Source organism: Macrotis lagotis, chromosome 4 (assembly GCF_037893015.1).
Source record: "Macrotis lagotis isolate mMagLag1 chromosome 4, bilby.v1.9.chrom.fasta, whole genome shotgun sequence".
NCBI lineage: Eukaryota > Metazoa > Chordata > Mammalia > Peramelemorphia > Peramelidae > Macrotis > Macrotis lagotis.
In genome coordinates this window covers 243245727-243263623 of record NC_133661.1, presented here as the reverse complement: position 1 = coordinate 243263623, position 17897 = coordinate 243245727, and the positions used below count along the sequence as shown (strand labels likewise).

The 17897-nt window shown below is 35.7% G+C and overlaps 1 long non-coding RNA gene across 1 annotated transcript; it reads right to left on the bottom strand.

The window, feature by feature from the left end:
• Window positions 1-557: 557 nt before the first annotated feature.
• LOC141520351 (uncharacterized) lies at window positions 558-16369 on the bottom strand. The gene is made up of 3 exons (XR_012477591.1): window positions 16305-16369; window positions 5691-5755; window positions 558-835 (listed from the first exon to the last, which is right to left on the bottom strand). It is a non-coding gene; the product is annotated as an uncharacterized LOC141520351 (long non-coding RNA).
• Window positions 16370-17897: the final 1528 nt, after the last annotated feature.

Below are 17897 nucleotides of genomic sequence, written 5' to 3'. Positions count from 1 at the left end.
TTCTTGTCCAAGTTCTAATGTTCAGACTTTTTAAATTAACTTTTCTCAATCTAGATTAGTATTATTGTCAGATAATTTTGTTCACCTACTTTTGTTTTCAGTCCTCACCCTGATGTTGATTTGGGTTTCCCTGGAAAGTAGGAAAAATGATTCTAACCCTGCCAGATTCTAACCCAGTCAAGAGAAGACTCTTGTGTGCTTACACATGGAGGAAAGACCTGTGAACAGACTGAAATACTGTTGAAAGACTCCAGGACTGTTGCCATACTATATCAGGAAGGATACCCATTGTGGAGTTATGAACTTATATTATCATAGCCTTTGATAGACCTCCATTCCTGCATTCTCCCCTATATTCTGTAAGAATACAATGAGACATATGAATGTGAGGAACTGGAGATGTGGTACACCCACCTTAAACTTGTCTTTTTAAGTTGTTTTCTTTCCCAATCTAAATAGCTACCAAGTCCTTTTCTGTCATCACCCCCTCCCCCTGGATAATCATCTCTTTCCAGCTTTAAAAAGAAAAAAGTGAACTCTTGTCCTTTGAGGTTGATAAATGTGCTATTTGAATACAAACTACAGAGGAGAACCATATGTGAGGTATTCTAATAAAGAGCACAACAGGTCAGCTGTCCAAAACTTGATTGCTTAATCATCATAAGATTTTGCCATCTGCTCTCTGATGCTTCTAGCTTCATCTTTCCCCACCTTGGCTGGTATCTTCCTCTTCTCTCTCCTTTATGTTCCTGCTTCTTTGTACTCCATCTTGCTTATATGGGTTGAATAAGGGTGATTTTATTTGACTCCTTCATGGATCTTTCCTTGATTCTAGCTGAAAATGAGACATTAAGTATATAAATTAGGGCCTGATAATTAAATTATGTCCTAGTGAAAAGAAGACTGAATTTTGTGGACAGAGACTCTGTTTCAGGCTTATATGTGCTACTTAGCATCTGTGTGACAGTGGGAAGGTACTTCACATTTTAAGATCTCAATTTTCTTTTCTGTTAAATCAGGGAATTGGACAAGATGATATCTAAAGTCTTTGAATTGGTTTCTCTTCCTCCTGGATCAGCGAGGTCCCTCTACACTCCATCAATACCAGGCAAGCACCAGCTTGTGATTTCTGGTGATAGTATGTGGCTTCCTGATGTATTCAAACCTGTCTTACAATGTACAACCTTTCCTCTCAGACCTTTAAATGGTAGGACAATAGGCCTAAACTGCTCTGCTCAGTTGGTATACACCCCAGAGCTTGAGCTCACCAGATGCAGGCAGAACCACAATTCTTTCCAAGGCATGGGACCTCTCTTGGGGCCAACATATTCCCTGAAGCCCTGCCCTTCACAGTGAAAAGAGAACTCTGCCAGAGACTCCTTCCTGGCACTGGATGTCCCATGGTGCCAGTTTTCACAGTACAGATTTGGATCTGAACCCAAAGAAAAGATATGTACATGAGCATTGTCTAAATATGTGAAGCATGGCAGTGTGGGAGAAGACATTTTAGTTCTCCCAAAGATGGTAGCAGCTTGTTGAGAAAGACAAAATCTGTCTCTATCAATTAGTGAAGTATTTTCAAAAGATTCATTTAGATGAAAGTATTACATAATCTTTGTTGTTGTTTAGTTCTTTCATTTGAGGTATTCTTGGCAAAGATCCTAGAGTGGTTTTGCCATTTCCTTCTCCAACTCATTTTACAGATGAAGAAACTGAGGCAGAGTTGAACAACTTGCCTTGGATCACACAACTACTAAGTATTTGAGGTCAGATGAATCTTTGACTTCAGGCTAAGTTTTCTATCTACTATGCCATTTCACTGCCCAACATGATGCTAAGATCACTTCTCTTTTTATATTTCTCTTCCAGTTCTTTTATTTAAATAACATAAATCCAACCTTCTACCTAATGTCTTGATCCCTGACTATATTTCTGATGTGTAGTTACTCTATCTCTGTCTAAATATTTTTCTCTTTGCCCAACAGCATGTTCTTAGGCTCTTTTCTTGTGGTAGTTATGGTTGTTATCAAGTTCTTCTCTATATTAAGGAGAAAGTTTCTTTAGTCCTATCCTGAAGTTCTACTTCTGTCCTTAGAAGAGTAACACAGAATAAATCTATTTCCTCTTCTAGATAACAATGTTTCAATATTATTGGGGACATTCCAAGTCTTTTTTTTTTCAGGTTTCTTTCAAATGGTCTTCCTGTGACATTTCAAATTCCCTCAGTATTCAAGAGGTCGGCTATCTCCTTTGGTTGCAGCATAGTTTGTCAATTTGAATTCATAACTATTGATAGAGGAAATTACTAGTGAGAAAACTCCCTCTAAAAAATATTGGTCAGAACTTTTTCCTTATAATTTTAGAGTTTTCATAAAGTTTTAGAGTACTTTCGACAACCTAAATGACCTACCGAAGAGCACAAAGCAAGTAGGCATCCGAGGCAGGGGACTCAAAACCAGGTATTGACATGAGGGATCACTCTATTCACTACACCAGTGAATCTCTCTTGCTTGACAAGATTCCTTTTCACACCTGGCTTCCAGATCTAAATGAATTATCCCAGATGTGTTCTAACCACCACTAGCAGTCGATGTGCCTCTTCTTTGTGCTACTGTAGACTATGATTATATTCCTTTCTTTTTGCTGTATCTATCTTGCTTTCTAATTTCTTTCTTGGCATGATTCCCCTTTTCTTTTGAGAACTTGACTGTTTCCATGTTGAATATTTTCCCCTTTTCACATAAGGTACCTAGTAACTGATCTACCAAGGAGCTGCTCCTATTCCTATGATTCCCCGCAGTGGTTATCTCTTGAACAGCTTCATTTCTCTTCTACTTGATCTAGTCTAGTGAGAAAGACACTAATTGCAATGTCCTGGGGGCTCTAGGCTAGTGTGAGATGGACGATGCTTTCGTTAAGTACTTCGTGTACTTTTAATTTCAGCTAATGAAGCCTGTAATGGATTGATTGAAAGTGGAGAAGATGACTCAAAATATACAGAAATACATTCTTTTGGTATTTCTATAAGCTATAATTTGCTATAAGCATCCTTATGTTTATGCAGTGGGGAAGAAGAAATTTAATTCTTACAGTTTGAAAATGCATTCCTCTGAGTTCTATGGTTCTCTGAGACTATGGTAAAGCTTTTGATTAGAAACCTTGATGTTTTTGTCTGTTTTATTTTGGGGCATGTTTTTAGCTTCTATCTGAGTAGAAACTTCATTAACAGAATAAGTTTGGGGCATTCATTAGAGTCACACTGAGTGAATGCAAAAAAGAAAAAGAAAACAAAGGAAAACAGGAATCTTAACTGACATACTAATGAGGAAAAAGAAGTGATTGCACATTGATAAATCAAGATGAGAGACACCATCATTTGCTCTCTATCTGTACAACTTTGACATATGTATAAAACTAATGTAATAAAATGATAGTCATAGCAAAAGTCATGGCTGCTGATAGACATTAAAGTTCTCATTATGCTTGTGGAAGCAGACAAGGTGCTGATCCAGTGTCCTCAACTAATTATAGGTCACTTAATTATATTCTGTATCCCTAAATTCTCCCTCTAATTTCAGTTTGGATTTACCACACTAGTAGTCTTCACATTTGACCTGTCACGTTGGGTGGTTATGTGAAACAGCTGTTAAACAGCTGTCACTATTTGTTTTAGAGATGGCTCCATTTTAGTTAAGAATGAAGTGATATCTGGCACTAAAATTGGGTTGAGAAATAACTGTCTATACATATTGAATAGAGTCAGATACATATCTATCTATTCTAAGGAATGGGGCTGATAAGGAATAAAGATGCAATTTTTTTAAGGTAACTAATTTGCTTCCACATATTTCAGGAGGTTGGGAAAGCATTTATTTTATTCCTAAGGTCAATTAGATGGATGATATGAATGAATTAACTGATTAACAAAAAGAATACTAATCCATCCCCTCAGGATGAAAAACAAAGAATGATCATCTCAAAAATATGTCTTACTGATAGCAGCTGTCACAGGGACAAGATGGGACCAATATAAGGGGTGAGAATGAGGAGACAAAGCCTAATGTGTACAAAACATCTAAGATGAAAATCCAGAGGGATCATTTAAGGTATGGAAGATCAAACCAGTGCCCTAGCATAAGGAGATATTTTGGTTTGAATAGTTGAGAAGTCAGAGGGTTAGAACAATGCTAAGAAACATGTTTAATTAATGTGAATTTTAAAACAGACATACTGTTGGTCCTCTGCCACTTATTATATTGTTATCACATTTTGTTGACCCAGTCCTAAACTTACTTCAGTATATATACATATATAAAATAATATTATAGTCAAAGCAAAAGTCATGACTGTTGATAGACATTAAAATTCTCATTATGTTTGTGGAAGCAGACAAGGTACTGACCCAGTGTCCTCAACTAATTATTGATCAATTAATTATACTCTGTATATATGTACATATATTATATACATATTTATTATATATAATACATTATATACAAGTGTATATATGTGTATATATATATATATATATATATATATATATATATATATATATATACTCTCATATATTTAGATGTCACTTTGATGTCAGCTCTCTGTTATATAGATATTGAGGTGGTGAGCCAGAAAGATGATTCTAGGTCTGTGCCAAAGGAATCTTTTCTTAGACTTTTTCCCCCTGTTTTTGCAGGTTTGTTTGGTGTTGGGTTTTTTTTTTTCAATGACTTAAAAAGAAAGCAAAGATGTACTTGGTAAATGTTCAGATACCACAAAGTTGTGAGGGATAGCTTATTAATTGAATGACAGAATCACAATTTTAAAAAAATTATAGGATATTGGGACCAAATCTAAGAAACTGAAATTTTGAATTCTAATAGAAATCAATGTAAATTCTTATACTTAGTTTCAAAAAATTAGCAATACAAATAAATCATTAAGAAGAAATAAAAATAGTTTCTAGTTTTAAGTGTTCTTCTTTAAACATTATTAAAAATTAGCTATTTGAATTCTCCCCCAAAACCCAACTTATGTAGCTTTAACTTGCTATTATAGAAATATAATGTATTCTTCAAATAGAAGTATAATAGTCTACAAATCAAGGCAATAATAGAATTATTTTTATCTCAGTTGATCATAAAGCATCTGGTCTATTATGTACGTTTCAAGCATCACAGTTGAAGGTAGCTATTCTAAATTCAGATCTGGAAGCAAAATCATATAGGGAATTTTTGAATGGAAGAAATTTTAGGGTGGCCCAACAATTGATTTCAAAAATTTTAAAAAATATCACATGGAAGAGTGGGAAGATTTATTTCATATTTCTCCATAAGTAGAACTTCATGGAGTAGACATGACTGGAAGAAAGATTTTGATTCAACTCCCCATCTTAAAGTGGAAGGAGTCCACCTTAAATAGAATTATATATTAATCCCCCCATTACTGGATTTAAGCAAAGTGTGGTTTACAACTTGTCCAATATATCTTAGAAAGAATTCTTTCAAAGAAAGGGATGCTAAATGTTTTTTCCAGATTTTATGAGTTCTTGAAAATCAAGGAGTTCACAAATTTTTTTTTAAATCTCCATCAGACAAAACAGATATTCCAAAATCCTTCCACTAGAGCTCATTCTTTACTCTAAATAAACCCTTTTAGATTCTCACTCATAATCCATGTTCTTTCACTTTGCTTACAATTCCAAGAAGTTCATTTAGTAGATTTTCCAATCCCAAATGGTTTGCAGAATGTTACTGTGAAACTAAAGGCAAAAAAAAAAACGAAGACAGAAGAAAGAGCTATCATGAGTTGATGTTATAACAGAAGAAAAAAAGAGAAAAACTATAAAAGCAGGCATAAAATTTACAAAACAATAGCATTCTAATTGGGAACATTTAGTAAAGGGACAAATATTCTCATTTCCAGTTCCTCTAATGGGATAGCATTGGAAAAAATGAGACATTGAAACTAGTTGGCATTCGAAAAAATGAGACATTGAAACTAGTTGGCATTCAAGGTTTTTTTGCTTCTTTGCTTCTGTGGTTATTTTGTTTGAGTTCGTTGAAAATATGTCAGAAGGCAAAGGCCTCTTTTTTTATCAAGGGCGTATTTTTAAGGGACTTCTTTTTTTTTTAAGATTCAAACAGACGGTAACAAAAATTTATAATGGCAAGTTTTCTAGTTGTGTTGGTATAAACTAAAGTTATGAGACCAACAACAACTCCTTAAGTATAGCACTCAAGAAATTCCTATTGAATTGAATTGAACCAAAGTGAATAAAATTCAATTGAATCAGGAGTTATTTCCTGACTCTTTTAACAGATTAAATTTTGAGGTTTCCCTATGGGGGAAAATCAACTTGTGGCAGTTCTATCTCTTAAGGTATTTTTAGGGTGAATTATAGTGTATTAAGTGTCATTCCACACAGAAGGCTCAATTGCTTATCTTCATCTCTAATTTCTCTGATTGCTAAATGGCCTGTAAGGTACTTTTAGATCTCTGAAGTACAGAGTATCTTGGTAAATGGAATGATACATCTTAACATGACATATGAAAATTGTCCATCTTTTGTTTTTTCCTTATGATCCCATTTGAGGTTTTCTTAGCAGAGATATTGGAATGTTTTGCTATTTCCTTCTCTAGATCATTTTTATAGATGAGGAAACTGAAGCAAACAGAATTAAGAGATTTGCCCATGATCACATAGCTAATAAATGTCATGAAGATGTTTTCCTGTCTCCAGGCCCTGTGCTCTGTCCATTGTACCACCTAGCTGACCCTTTTTTTTGACATCAGAGAACCTAAGTTCAGATCCTGACTCTGCCACTTATTGTTTATATAAATTTGTTCAGTATGTACTTAATAAATGCTTGTTTTATTTATTAATAAAATATAAACAATTAAGATTTCATTGAATGATCTTTAAGGTTACAGTTCTATAATCTTATGAATATTATGTTTAAATTTACTTTATGCTTGCATGGATATATGTAAAATACAATTATCCCTTCCACATTACCCTCTAGAAAATTCATGTAAAGTTTTTGGTCCTCCCTTTATAGCTGAGAAGTATGAATTTTTTTCTTTTTATTTTATGGGGTGCTTATTCTTAAATTTGGGTTAAATATTTGGTCATAGACTCTGTGTTGTTTGCTGGTCTTTACATGTCATTTGTGGCTTCTGCAAAACTCCCTCAAAATTCCCATTTTATTTTTTATATCTACATGTGATATTTCAAAACTGCAATGGGAAAAATGCAATGTGAAAGGAAAACTGTACTCATATATGGAATTAAATATTAATTGACATATAGCATTGAAAGAAAGACAGCTTGGCAGAGTAGATAGCTATGATCTTGGATTCAAGAATACCTGGGTTCACTCAAAAAATAGACTGCTTTACAGATATACAGAGAATTTATTAAAGTATTTGGGACATAGAAATAAGTAAACAAGACATTCCCTTCCCTCAAGGAACTTACAATTTATGAGGAGAAGATAAAACAAAAGAGAGGATTGAGGAAGCAGGAAGAAGGAAAGGAAGGAGCAGTACCAACAGAGGTGAAGCAGCCACAGTGTCAAGATGGAGCATGCCAGAGAATAAGTTGGAAATGTTGTACGGTAACCTGTCAGGATCCAGATATCCAAAAATGTTAACCTTCAAGTGGTAAAAGTCCTTCATATGGAACTCTGTAGTCTCAAGTTCAATAAAATGAAACAAAACAGCACTGTAAGTTTGGCAAAGTGGTTTGCATTGATGACCTCAAATGTCTCCCATAATAGTCTGATGGCGCAGGCACAAAAGAGAAAACTGGAGATTAGAGAAATTAAAGACCTATCCATAGAAACAAAGCTGGTAAATGGCAGAGATAGAAGTAAAGTTCCTTTCTGTTGTCAGTAGGTTTTCTAAAATGCCACACAACTCCTAGCAATTCATTTTCATCCGGACCCATAATTATAATTACAGTATGATAACAATATCATGAATTATGAGAGTTAGGGGATTTTTTTTCCTAAGTGACTGTCCATACTACCTAGAGTTGCATGGACACTTGTATAATCTTATTGGTGTCGTTTTTCCTGATCTATTTGTTACATTTTTAAAAAAATGTTTTTGTTATGTTTCAAATTTTTACTAGGATAGTTAGGAAGCTAAATTCAAACAGAAAAAATCCCAAATATATTAAGGAGGTAGAAACAAGTAAGAAGATTCAGTAATTCTTAGTTATTTTAAGCTTAAAGAGGATTAAACAAAACTATATAGAGATAAGTGATAAAACTTCTTGGGCAGAACATCAGATTTTAATATCAAGCTCCTTGGGAACCATACCTTCCTAGTTTGCAGATTTGTTTCAGGCCTTTGTATTTCTTAAACAGATCAGATGAAATATTTTAGTGATAAGTACAAGGTGAAAGGTTTTCAGATAAGATCTGCCTGAGCAACAACCTATGCTCCCTGTGAACATTTAAGGTGTCTTTCTTGACTTTCCTCCTAAACCTTAGGGATTAGATTCTTATTTCTAGGTAGAAGTTTATCTTTACTAACACTCTACCCTAAACTGTTGCCCGTTCAGGAGTAGCTAGTGAAGCAGCCTCATAGTAAGTAGATGCTTCTCTTTCACTAGGCAAGTACCTCCTATTCAGTAACTCAATTTTGCCAATGCAGAAACTCCTTTTTTTACAACATGCATTTTTTGAGAGTTGTCTGGAATTCCTTGTCATTTGCCCAGGTTCACCCAGTCAGTGTGTGACCGAAGTGGGATGTGAACCCAGATCTTTTGAACTACAAAGACAGTGTCCTATGCCATTCTGCCTCTTGTATAGCATAAATATGAATTATCTCTGTCATTTTGTCTCTCCTTCCCTACCTGTTCTCCCCCCCTCCCTCTCCCTCTCCCTCTTTCCCTCCCCCTCTCCCTCTTTCCCTCTCCCTCTCCCTCTCCCTCTCCCTCTCCCTCTTTCCCTCCCCCTCTCCCTCTTTCCCTTCCCCTCTCCCTCCCCCTCTCCCTCTTTTCCTCTCCCTCTCCCCTCTCCCTCTTCCCCTCCCCCTCTCCCTCTCCCTCTTTCCCTCCCCTCTCCCTTTTCCCCTCCCCCTCTCCCTCTCCCTCTTCCCCTCCCCTCTCCCTCTCCTCCTCTCCCCTGTTGCTCTCCCTCTCCCTCTCCCCCTCCCTCTCCCCTCCCCCTCCCCCTCTCTCTCTCCCCTTATTCCTTCTCTCTCTGCTTCCCTCCTTACCCATTCTCCCCTTCTCCCTCTCTCTCATTTCTTCTGTCTCTATCCACCCCTATATTTCTCTTTTACTCCTTCCCTTTCTTTTTCACTCTTCTTTTTCTTCCTTTCACCCCCACCTCCACAATTCCATTGCTATTTATGTCTTTAGGTTAGCTTGTGGAACCCATGGGGACATATGTAGTCTACTGGAAAGGGCGTGGGTTTAAATCCCAACTTTGCCATTTCCTATTTGTATCATCTTGGGAAAGTCATTTTACTTCTATAGGTCTCAGATTCCTCATCTGTATGAATAGAGAATCAGATTATATGTTTTTTTAGGAGCCCTTGCAGTTGCTGGAGGGAAAGGTAATATGGGGTGCCAATGAATGGCTAAGCCCTGAAGTAGAGTGTTAAAAAAATAACAACTAAAATTGTTGTTAAATGACCTCTCATGGAAGCCTTCAATATGCTCCTAAATCTTAAATATGGATTTCATTTGAAAACTACCTTCTTTTCCTTGATGAGTTTGGTTTTAGAGCATAGCAGGGGAGTGGAATCTGATACTGCTTTTTGATGCAGAACAATTACTGCTTTCAGACATTGCTACCTTCCCCAGTGTGCTTCATTTAACAATAAATGGCTTTCAGAGGAGGTGATTACTATGTTGTAAACACTTGGACATGGATGGACAGACTACAGAATGATAGGATACTAGCACAGGGGAGACATAAATGAATTACCTTACTGCTAGCTATGAAATAGTCTCTTTCAGCATATTTAAAGATGATGTGAGAATGAAGCTAAAGAACGAAAGCTTTATCCCTCTAGGCTTGTTGCATGGATTTTGATGAGAAGGTTGGAGGTAGCAATTTGTTTTAATGATTGATTTCACTAATACTGAGTTACAATTGGACTCCTCTGGAAGTCTATATAAGATCTCCACACATGGAAAATGAACTCATTAGGATCAATGCTGTTATGTGATAAATACAAACCAAAGACATCCAGGTGGTAAAATACTTGCTTTCTTTTAAAGCCATGGGAAATGGTACTTAAAAACATGAATTAAATCAGAGGCAGATTGGTATAAGATGTTGTGGTAGATATGTTACTGGTAATACTATCTCAAAGGTTTAAGATCATGGGTTCTTATCTTTGGTTCTAAGAATCTACCAAGGGATCCCTGGATAGATTTGAATGTATAAGTGGGAAAACATTTCATCTTTATTTTCACTGAGTTCTTAATTGAAATTTTACCTTTTCATTATGGATCATTTTTTTTGTTAGTTTTTTGCAAGGTAATAGGGTTAAGTGGCTTGCCCAAGGCCACACAGCTAGGTAATTACTAAGTGTCTGAGGCTGGATTTGAACCCAGGGCTGACTCCAGGGCTGGTGCTCTATCCACTGTGCTGTCTAGCTGCCCCAATATGGATCATTTTTTTAAAAAATGTATATTCTGAGAAAGAGTTCATAAGCCTCACTAGAAGGCATATTCTACAAGAAAAAAAAACAGGTTTAGAAGATTTATTTTAGATGCATGTTGTCTTAAGAATTAATGGCAGTAGCTCACATGTATATGATTTCTATGAGGTAGGAGGTTTGAGTATTATTATATGTATTTTACTGAGGAGAAAACTAAGACTTGTAAGGATAAATTGAATCTTGGTTGCAGTGAAAACATAATTGAAAATGGAAGCAAAAGATCTGGGTTTAAATACTGTATCTGCTAGTCTTTCCTCATATATAAATTGATAGATCTGGACTAAATTATTTCTAAAGTCCCTTCCAGTGAAAAAAATCCTTTAATCTAGTCAGATTACAGAATTACAACATAGTAAATGTTGTATCTGGAACTTGAAATTCAGGTTTCTGACTTAAGATCAAGACCCTTCTCACACCCTGGGAAGATGAAAGGTAAGATTGGAAAGGAAGTAGAGGAAAGTTTAATTGGGAAATCTACTCCCCAAAATATTATAATGAAAGGTTTATATTCCATGTCCTTCAGTCCTCAAGACTCAGATGACTCTTAAAATGATTCTTTTCTAGTACTATGTGTCAAAATTCCCTCTATAATTCCCTAGTCTTTAAGTTTCTAATCCCCATTCAGGAGGCATTTAGGGCTATGGAAAGAGAGAGAGAGAGAGAGAGAGAGAGAGAGAGAGAGAGAGAGAGAGAGAGAGAGAGAGAGAGAGAGAGAGAGAAATAAAGACAATTGGATATGAAAATTTTCTCTGCTCTCACACCCACTTAGTTTCCTGACTAATCAACACTGAACAAATTGAGGAAATATCCTGTAACAAATAAGTCATTTTCTAAAATTTAATGGTTTGAGCTGAATTAAGTATCTTTTGCCAATATCTTAAAGATTTTTATGTTTCTTGAAGTCTTTGAAATATTTGATAACCCTTGGTAACCATCCTTTGAAAGTGTAGCAAAATTTCTTGATTACTATAAATTCCAAGTTAAGTCTCATGGATCTCTTCAACCTCTTGGTTCCCAAACTTCAAAGTGGTCACTTGAATAATAGTTGTGTTTCCAAGAAGCAGGCTTACACAGGATCAGAGATAGAATTTGAATCCAAATCTTCTTCATTCTAAGGTTGGTACTCTGTGCCACCATTCTCTAGTGGACTATAATCTTTTTTACTACACTCAAGGAATAGGCAGGGAAAAGGACATAACACTTTGGTCTCTTGTTGTGTCTTAGTTGTGTTCAATTTTCTGTGACCCCATTTGGGGTTTTCTTGGCAAAGATACTGGTGTGGCTTACCACTTCCTTATCCAATAAATTTTACAGATGAGGAAACTGAGGCAAACATAGTTGAGTGAATTGCCAGGGACATAGAGCTAGTAAGGGTCTATGGCTGGATTTGAGTCTTTCTAATTCCAGGATTTGTTTCATCTACTGTACTACCTAGCTGACCTACTTTTGATCTCTATGCTACATTAAAATTCTAAGAGTTGTATCAGACCAGGCATTATGTTGCATCAGAATTTTACACAAGGCTTGGTAGTTATTTTTTTTCTTGGTTACCCATATCTTTCACCAGGGTTTTCCAGAGTCCCCAAGAACCAGTCTTAAACAGAATTATAAAAGTGACTCAGTGACTCCTAAAAATCTTCCTAAATTGAAACTATTCAAAAATAGATTGGGTTACCTTGAGTACTGATGGGTTTGACCATCTTGGAGACTTTAAGAAGCAATAGATAGACAGGAAGATAGGTAGGTAAATACATAGGTAAATAAGTAGAAGGACAATTAGATAGGTATAGGAATAGATTGATAGGTGAGTTGATGACAGATAGATACATAAATAGAAAGTTAGACATTTAGATAAATACTTAGAAAGTCAGAAAGAAAGATGATAGATAGATAGATAGATAGATAGATAGATAGATAGATAGATAGATGATAGAGCAGCATTTATTAAGCGGCAGTCTGAGTTCTGGTAATATAGATACAAGAAAATAAAATCGTCCATGCTTTTAAGGTTTTTATTCTAATCATTTTAATAAAGACAAAACATGGAGGGGGAGTGCTGAAAAGCTGGTGAGGGGTGGGAGAACAGCAACAAGAGGGAGAAGGAGAGTAAAGAAAGGGGGGTCACTAAGGATGAGGTGAAAGAGTCCAGAGAGTTAAGTGATTTGGAAGTGAAATCAACACCTTGCCTACCTGGAGATGCCTCTTTGCCTTGGATTGATCAGCCCTGTCCAGGTTCACCATTTCCTGAGGGAACCCAATCGTACTCAATTATCAGATCAGCACACTTTCTACTGTTCCCTACACTTCTTCACCAAATTGACCATCGACTTCCAGAGGCTGTTTATTCACTTGTTATGTCCACTATAATGGAGATGGGTTAGACTAGATGACCACTGGGCTCTCATACAATTCTGACTCCTGTGTCATATTTTTAAAAGTGCTTTATGTACATAATCTTATTTTATTGGCACAATACTTCTGAGGGGTAGGTGTTATTAGAACTATTTTAAAGATGGGGAAACTGATTCTAGTGACTTGCTCAGTAACACACAGCAAATGTCTGAGGCCTGAGGGTTCAAACTTGATTCTTCTTGATTCCAGGTCCATCTCTCTCTATCTGCTGTGTCAACTAGAGTCCTTCCATTGTTGTCTGTGTGAGAGACAATAAGATAATGATGATTTCTCTCCTCTTTCTGAGGGTAACACACAACACTAGGTGGGAGTTGAGGAGGGGAGTGTACTGTGTTTTTAAGATCCTCTTCCAAGTAGACCACTCTTTCCCTCCACTGGCCTGTAAAACAGACTCTCTGAACTCAAGTCCCCTAGGAGATGCTACTGCAGAATTCTCTCTTAGACAGGCATTATCTTGACACTTTGACATTAGCTTAGTGAGAGGCAAAAGGTTGGAAGCAAGCCCAATCATCAAGCCCATCAGAATCAAACTATATTTTCTGAGCAGCTGTCGATAGAGTGTGCATGAGATTATTATTGTTTGCAGAAGCTTTATTGATCGTGGCTTTTTGAAGCTCAGAAATCTGTTTACGGCCACCTATAAAAATGAACAGCCACTTCTTTTACTGAAGGTTAACACAGTGTGTTTATTTAATTGAATGGAAATGGTTTTGTGTTCTCAGAATGTCATTGTTAATAAATTTTCAAGGGACTCAAGATGTGACTCATATCTGGGATTTGGGGACAGATGAATTGGAGTGTATATGTGTGGAGGCCAGGAATAAAAGAAAAAATAAAGTAATTGGATAAGATTATGGTGCAAACTTTTCTTCATGGGGAAATTATCTATGTGAAATTGTTCTCTGTTACTGGTGAAGTTCTCTCCCTTGGGAGAGAAAATATTCCTTAAAATATTCCACTGGATTAATCCTCAGAAGTATTTTAGGTAACACCTTGAGTGTTTAGTTCATAGTAGGTTTATGGTCTAGTCATTTTTGATAATTTTATTGTTTAGTCTTTTTAGTATTTGACTCTTTGTTACCCTATTTGAGATTTTCTTGTTAGAGATACTGGCCTGGTTTGCCATTTCCTTCCTCATTTTATAGATGAGGAAGCTGAGACAAACAGGGTTTAGTGACTTACTAAAGTCACATAGCTAGTAAGTGTTCAAGGCCAAATATGAGTCTTCCTAATGTCAACCTCATACTTTATCCACTATGCCCAATCTACCTTTTTTTTAAAATCATATCTTGTTACTCATGTCTTCGAGAAGGTTCATAATATAGTAGGGGGAAAATTGACTCCTAAATCAGAAGACCTGAATTCAAATCCCATCTCTGATGCTTACTACTTGGGATAAGTCATTTAGCCGCTGAAATTCAGTTGTTTTATCTGTAAAATGAGTGAATTCAAATATTATTCAATTATTTTTTTATTATTTATTATTATTATTAAATGCTTACTCTGGGCAAAGTTGGAGAAGAAAATGGTGAACTGCTCCAATACCTTTACCACAAAAACCCCACATGGGGGCAGAAAGAATCAAACACAACTGAAACAATTGACCAACAAGGAAAAAATGCAAAGCACTGCACTTTGTGATTTAAGAGAATGGAAGCTCCTTCCTGTTCTCAAGAAGCGCACATTCTAAAGGAGCTGAGAGCACAGAGAAGGTTTCAATTGCAAGTTAAATGGAAAAATATTGGTCCTTAGGGTACAACAGCAAGGAAGATATTAATGTCATTTTTTTTCCATGTCCTTTCCACTGATAGAATCATATCAGTTTCTGATGTTAAACCATCTAGCAGTTTCAAGGCCTGTGGTGGCAAAAATAATCTTTATCAGGGGAAATCTCCAAGTAGGAAGAGACCAATCAGAAGTAACCATAAATGAATCATTATTGTTTACTCCTAAGACAGAGGGAGATGTGACAGCTGAGATCAGTTACTTGAAGAGTTGTCATGTAGGAAAGGAGGCTTTAAATTTTTTTTCTCTTTTTCTCTCCAAGGGCAAAAATAGAAGAAACAGGTGGAAGTTACAAAGGAGAATATTTCATTTGATACCAGGAAAAAACAAACTTCCTAATAATTAGATTATCCCCAAATGGAATAGACTGTCTAAGTAGGTAATATGTTCCCCCTTTATTAGACATTCTGAAGCAGAGGTTAAATGGCCATTTATTTGTATATGAGAATTCTTTTTAGGTATGGACTGAACTAAATATCACTCAAATTCTATGATATTGTAATATTAAGGGACAGTTAGATAGTATAGTGAATAGAGTTCCAGATCTGGAATCAAGAAGGCCCAAGTTTTAGCTGTGTGACCTTAGGTGGCCTAGTGGATAGAGCACCAGCCCTGGAGTCAGGAGGACCTGATTTTAAATCTGGTCTCAGACACTTAATATTTACTTAGTTGTGTGACCTTAGGCAAGTCACTTAACCCCATTGTCTTGAAAAAAGAAAAACAAAAACAAAAAACACCAAAAAAAAAATAGTGCTTACTTCCCAAGAATGATAATTGTAGAGTACGTATATAATATCAATTACATAGTAAGTGCTATATAAATGTTATTTATTATTATTACTACTTTCTGTGATTTCTCAACCACAGGTTTCTGCCAACTGCTTGAATCTCCTTAGCAATTTTATCTCTTTACTTATCAAGTATTGCATATTTCTTTTCCACTTTGTTAGGTTGGGGTAGGATAAGGATGAGAAGAGGTGTCTCATTCAAAACCAAAAATTGTTCATATTTTGTAATTCTAAGCTTCTCTCTCCCCTAAAATATAATGCTAAATTCAATACATACCACAGTTTCTTTTAAAAATACTTGTTAAGTTATTATTGTGTGATAATGACATAAAAGCAGCATAATATAAGAAACAATGCTGGGTTTGAGATTAAAATACATTCTCTCAAACTGTGGCTTTGTAACTTAATACCTATTTGACCTTAGGTAAATCATTGTTACCATTTTGACAGTGGCTTCCTCCTCTATAACTGAAATCCTTGGGCTAAATAACTTCTGACATCATCTTCCCACTTTAAATGTGTGAATCTATTAGTCTATTGTTCAAACCATACAACTTCATCTTCCCCCAACTCTGCTCCACCCCACCACAGATTATACTCTGAGATAATTAAATCCATACTACCATTGCCACTCACCATCTTTGTGACTTCCTTGGCCACCATACTCCCATTATGATGTAAGTTTCTCGGTAACAGGGATTCTCTCCCTTTTATATTTGTATCTTTAATGCTTAACACAGTGTTTGGCAGATCATTAAATGCTTTTCATTCTTCCATGCATTCATTCATCCATCTTATGATGAATGAGAACTGTTTTTTCACATTCCTAAAACAAGGCATGGGACAAAAATTATTACAGGCAAGATTAACACCATAGGAAGTGAAAATGTACACTCTGGTCTCATTTGTAGGGCTTTGGTTTGATATGAATAAAGAAGAAAGGAAATTTAAGGCAGAAAATTGGAAAAAAAAAAACCCTAGAAACTCTCAGCAACCATAGAGAGATTGCGTGATGCCACATATATAAAAATTCACTTGAATATTTTGTCTTTAAAATGTGTGGAAATATTTGACTGATTTTCTGTATTTTCTTTTATCCTTTTATTCAGATAAAAATCTGAATGTTCTTTTTCTCTCTTTTTGCCTTGTGTAACACAGTTGTAACCAGATTCTTGTTCTCAGTTTGCTTGTGATTTGCAGTGCTCCTCCAGTTTCAATACTTTTCCTAGAAAAATGAAGCTATAGGTTTTGAGACCTACTCTTAACAGACTTACATGAAAGAACAGGAAATATTTAATCTAGAGAAGAAAAGTTTTTGTGGGTAGTATGCCAGCTAGTCATGAACTGGAAGGACTTTCATGTGGAAGAGGGATTAAATTTGTTCTATCTGACCACAGAAGGTAGAACAAGAAGAAGGAGATAGAAGAGGTAGGCTTGTTAAATGAGAAAAAAAATTCTAAAATTCCAATTATCCAGTAATAGAATAATCCATTGCAGAAAGATGAATGGTTTCCCTCTCACTAGGTTGTCAAGCAAAGATGAACTCTTGTCAGTAATCCTGTAGAGGGAATTCTTAATCAAGGTACAGGTTGAACCTCATAGCTTCTGAGAATACTTCCAACCCTGAGATTCTATGTCATCTTCAAATATTTGAAGGCTGTGATGTGAAAGGGGACTTGAACTTGGTTTGCTTGGCTCAAGAGAGAAGATTTAGAACCATTAGGTACATATGGCATAAAGATATAAATCTGTTGCATGTAAATGAAAATTTTCTAAGTAATAGCTATACAAGCATACAGGGCTTCATTGCAAACTCCTAATCAATAAAACTCTTCATGAAGAAACTAGATGACCAATTGCTGTAAATATTACTTTCTTCTTCTTCTTCTTCTTTATTCTTCTTTCTTTTTTCTTCTTTGTCCTTTATTATCAAAGAGGACCATGACCTTGACCACATCAATCCCTGCTGATACCAGAAGAAATAACTTACTTAGATGTGATCAGCTATAGTGTTAAACAATGTGTAGAGTTTGCTGTTATCTTTAGGCTTTTTTTGAAAAAAATATATTTCATCTGGATATGACAACATGATCTAACTTTTGGGTAAAAAAATTCATGGACCTGCCTAGCCCTAAGATTCCTTAAGTCTAAATTCATTGTTCAGAGGAGGCTATACAACTGTGAATGATTATGCAATTATGTAATAGGTTAACATTTAAATATTATTTC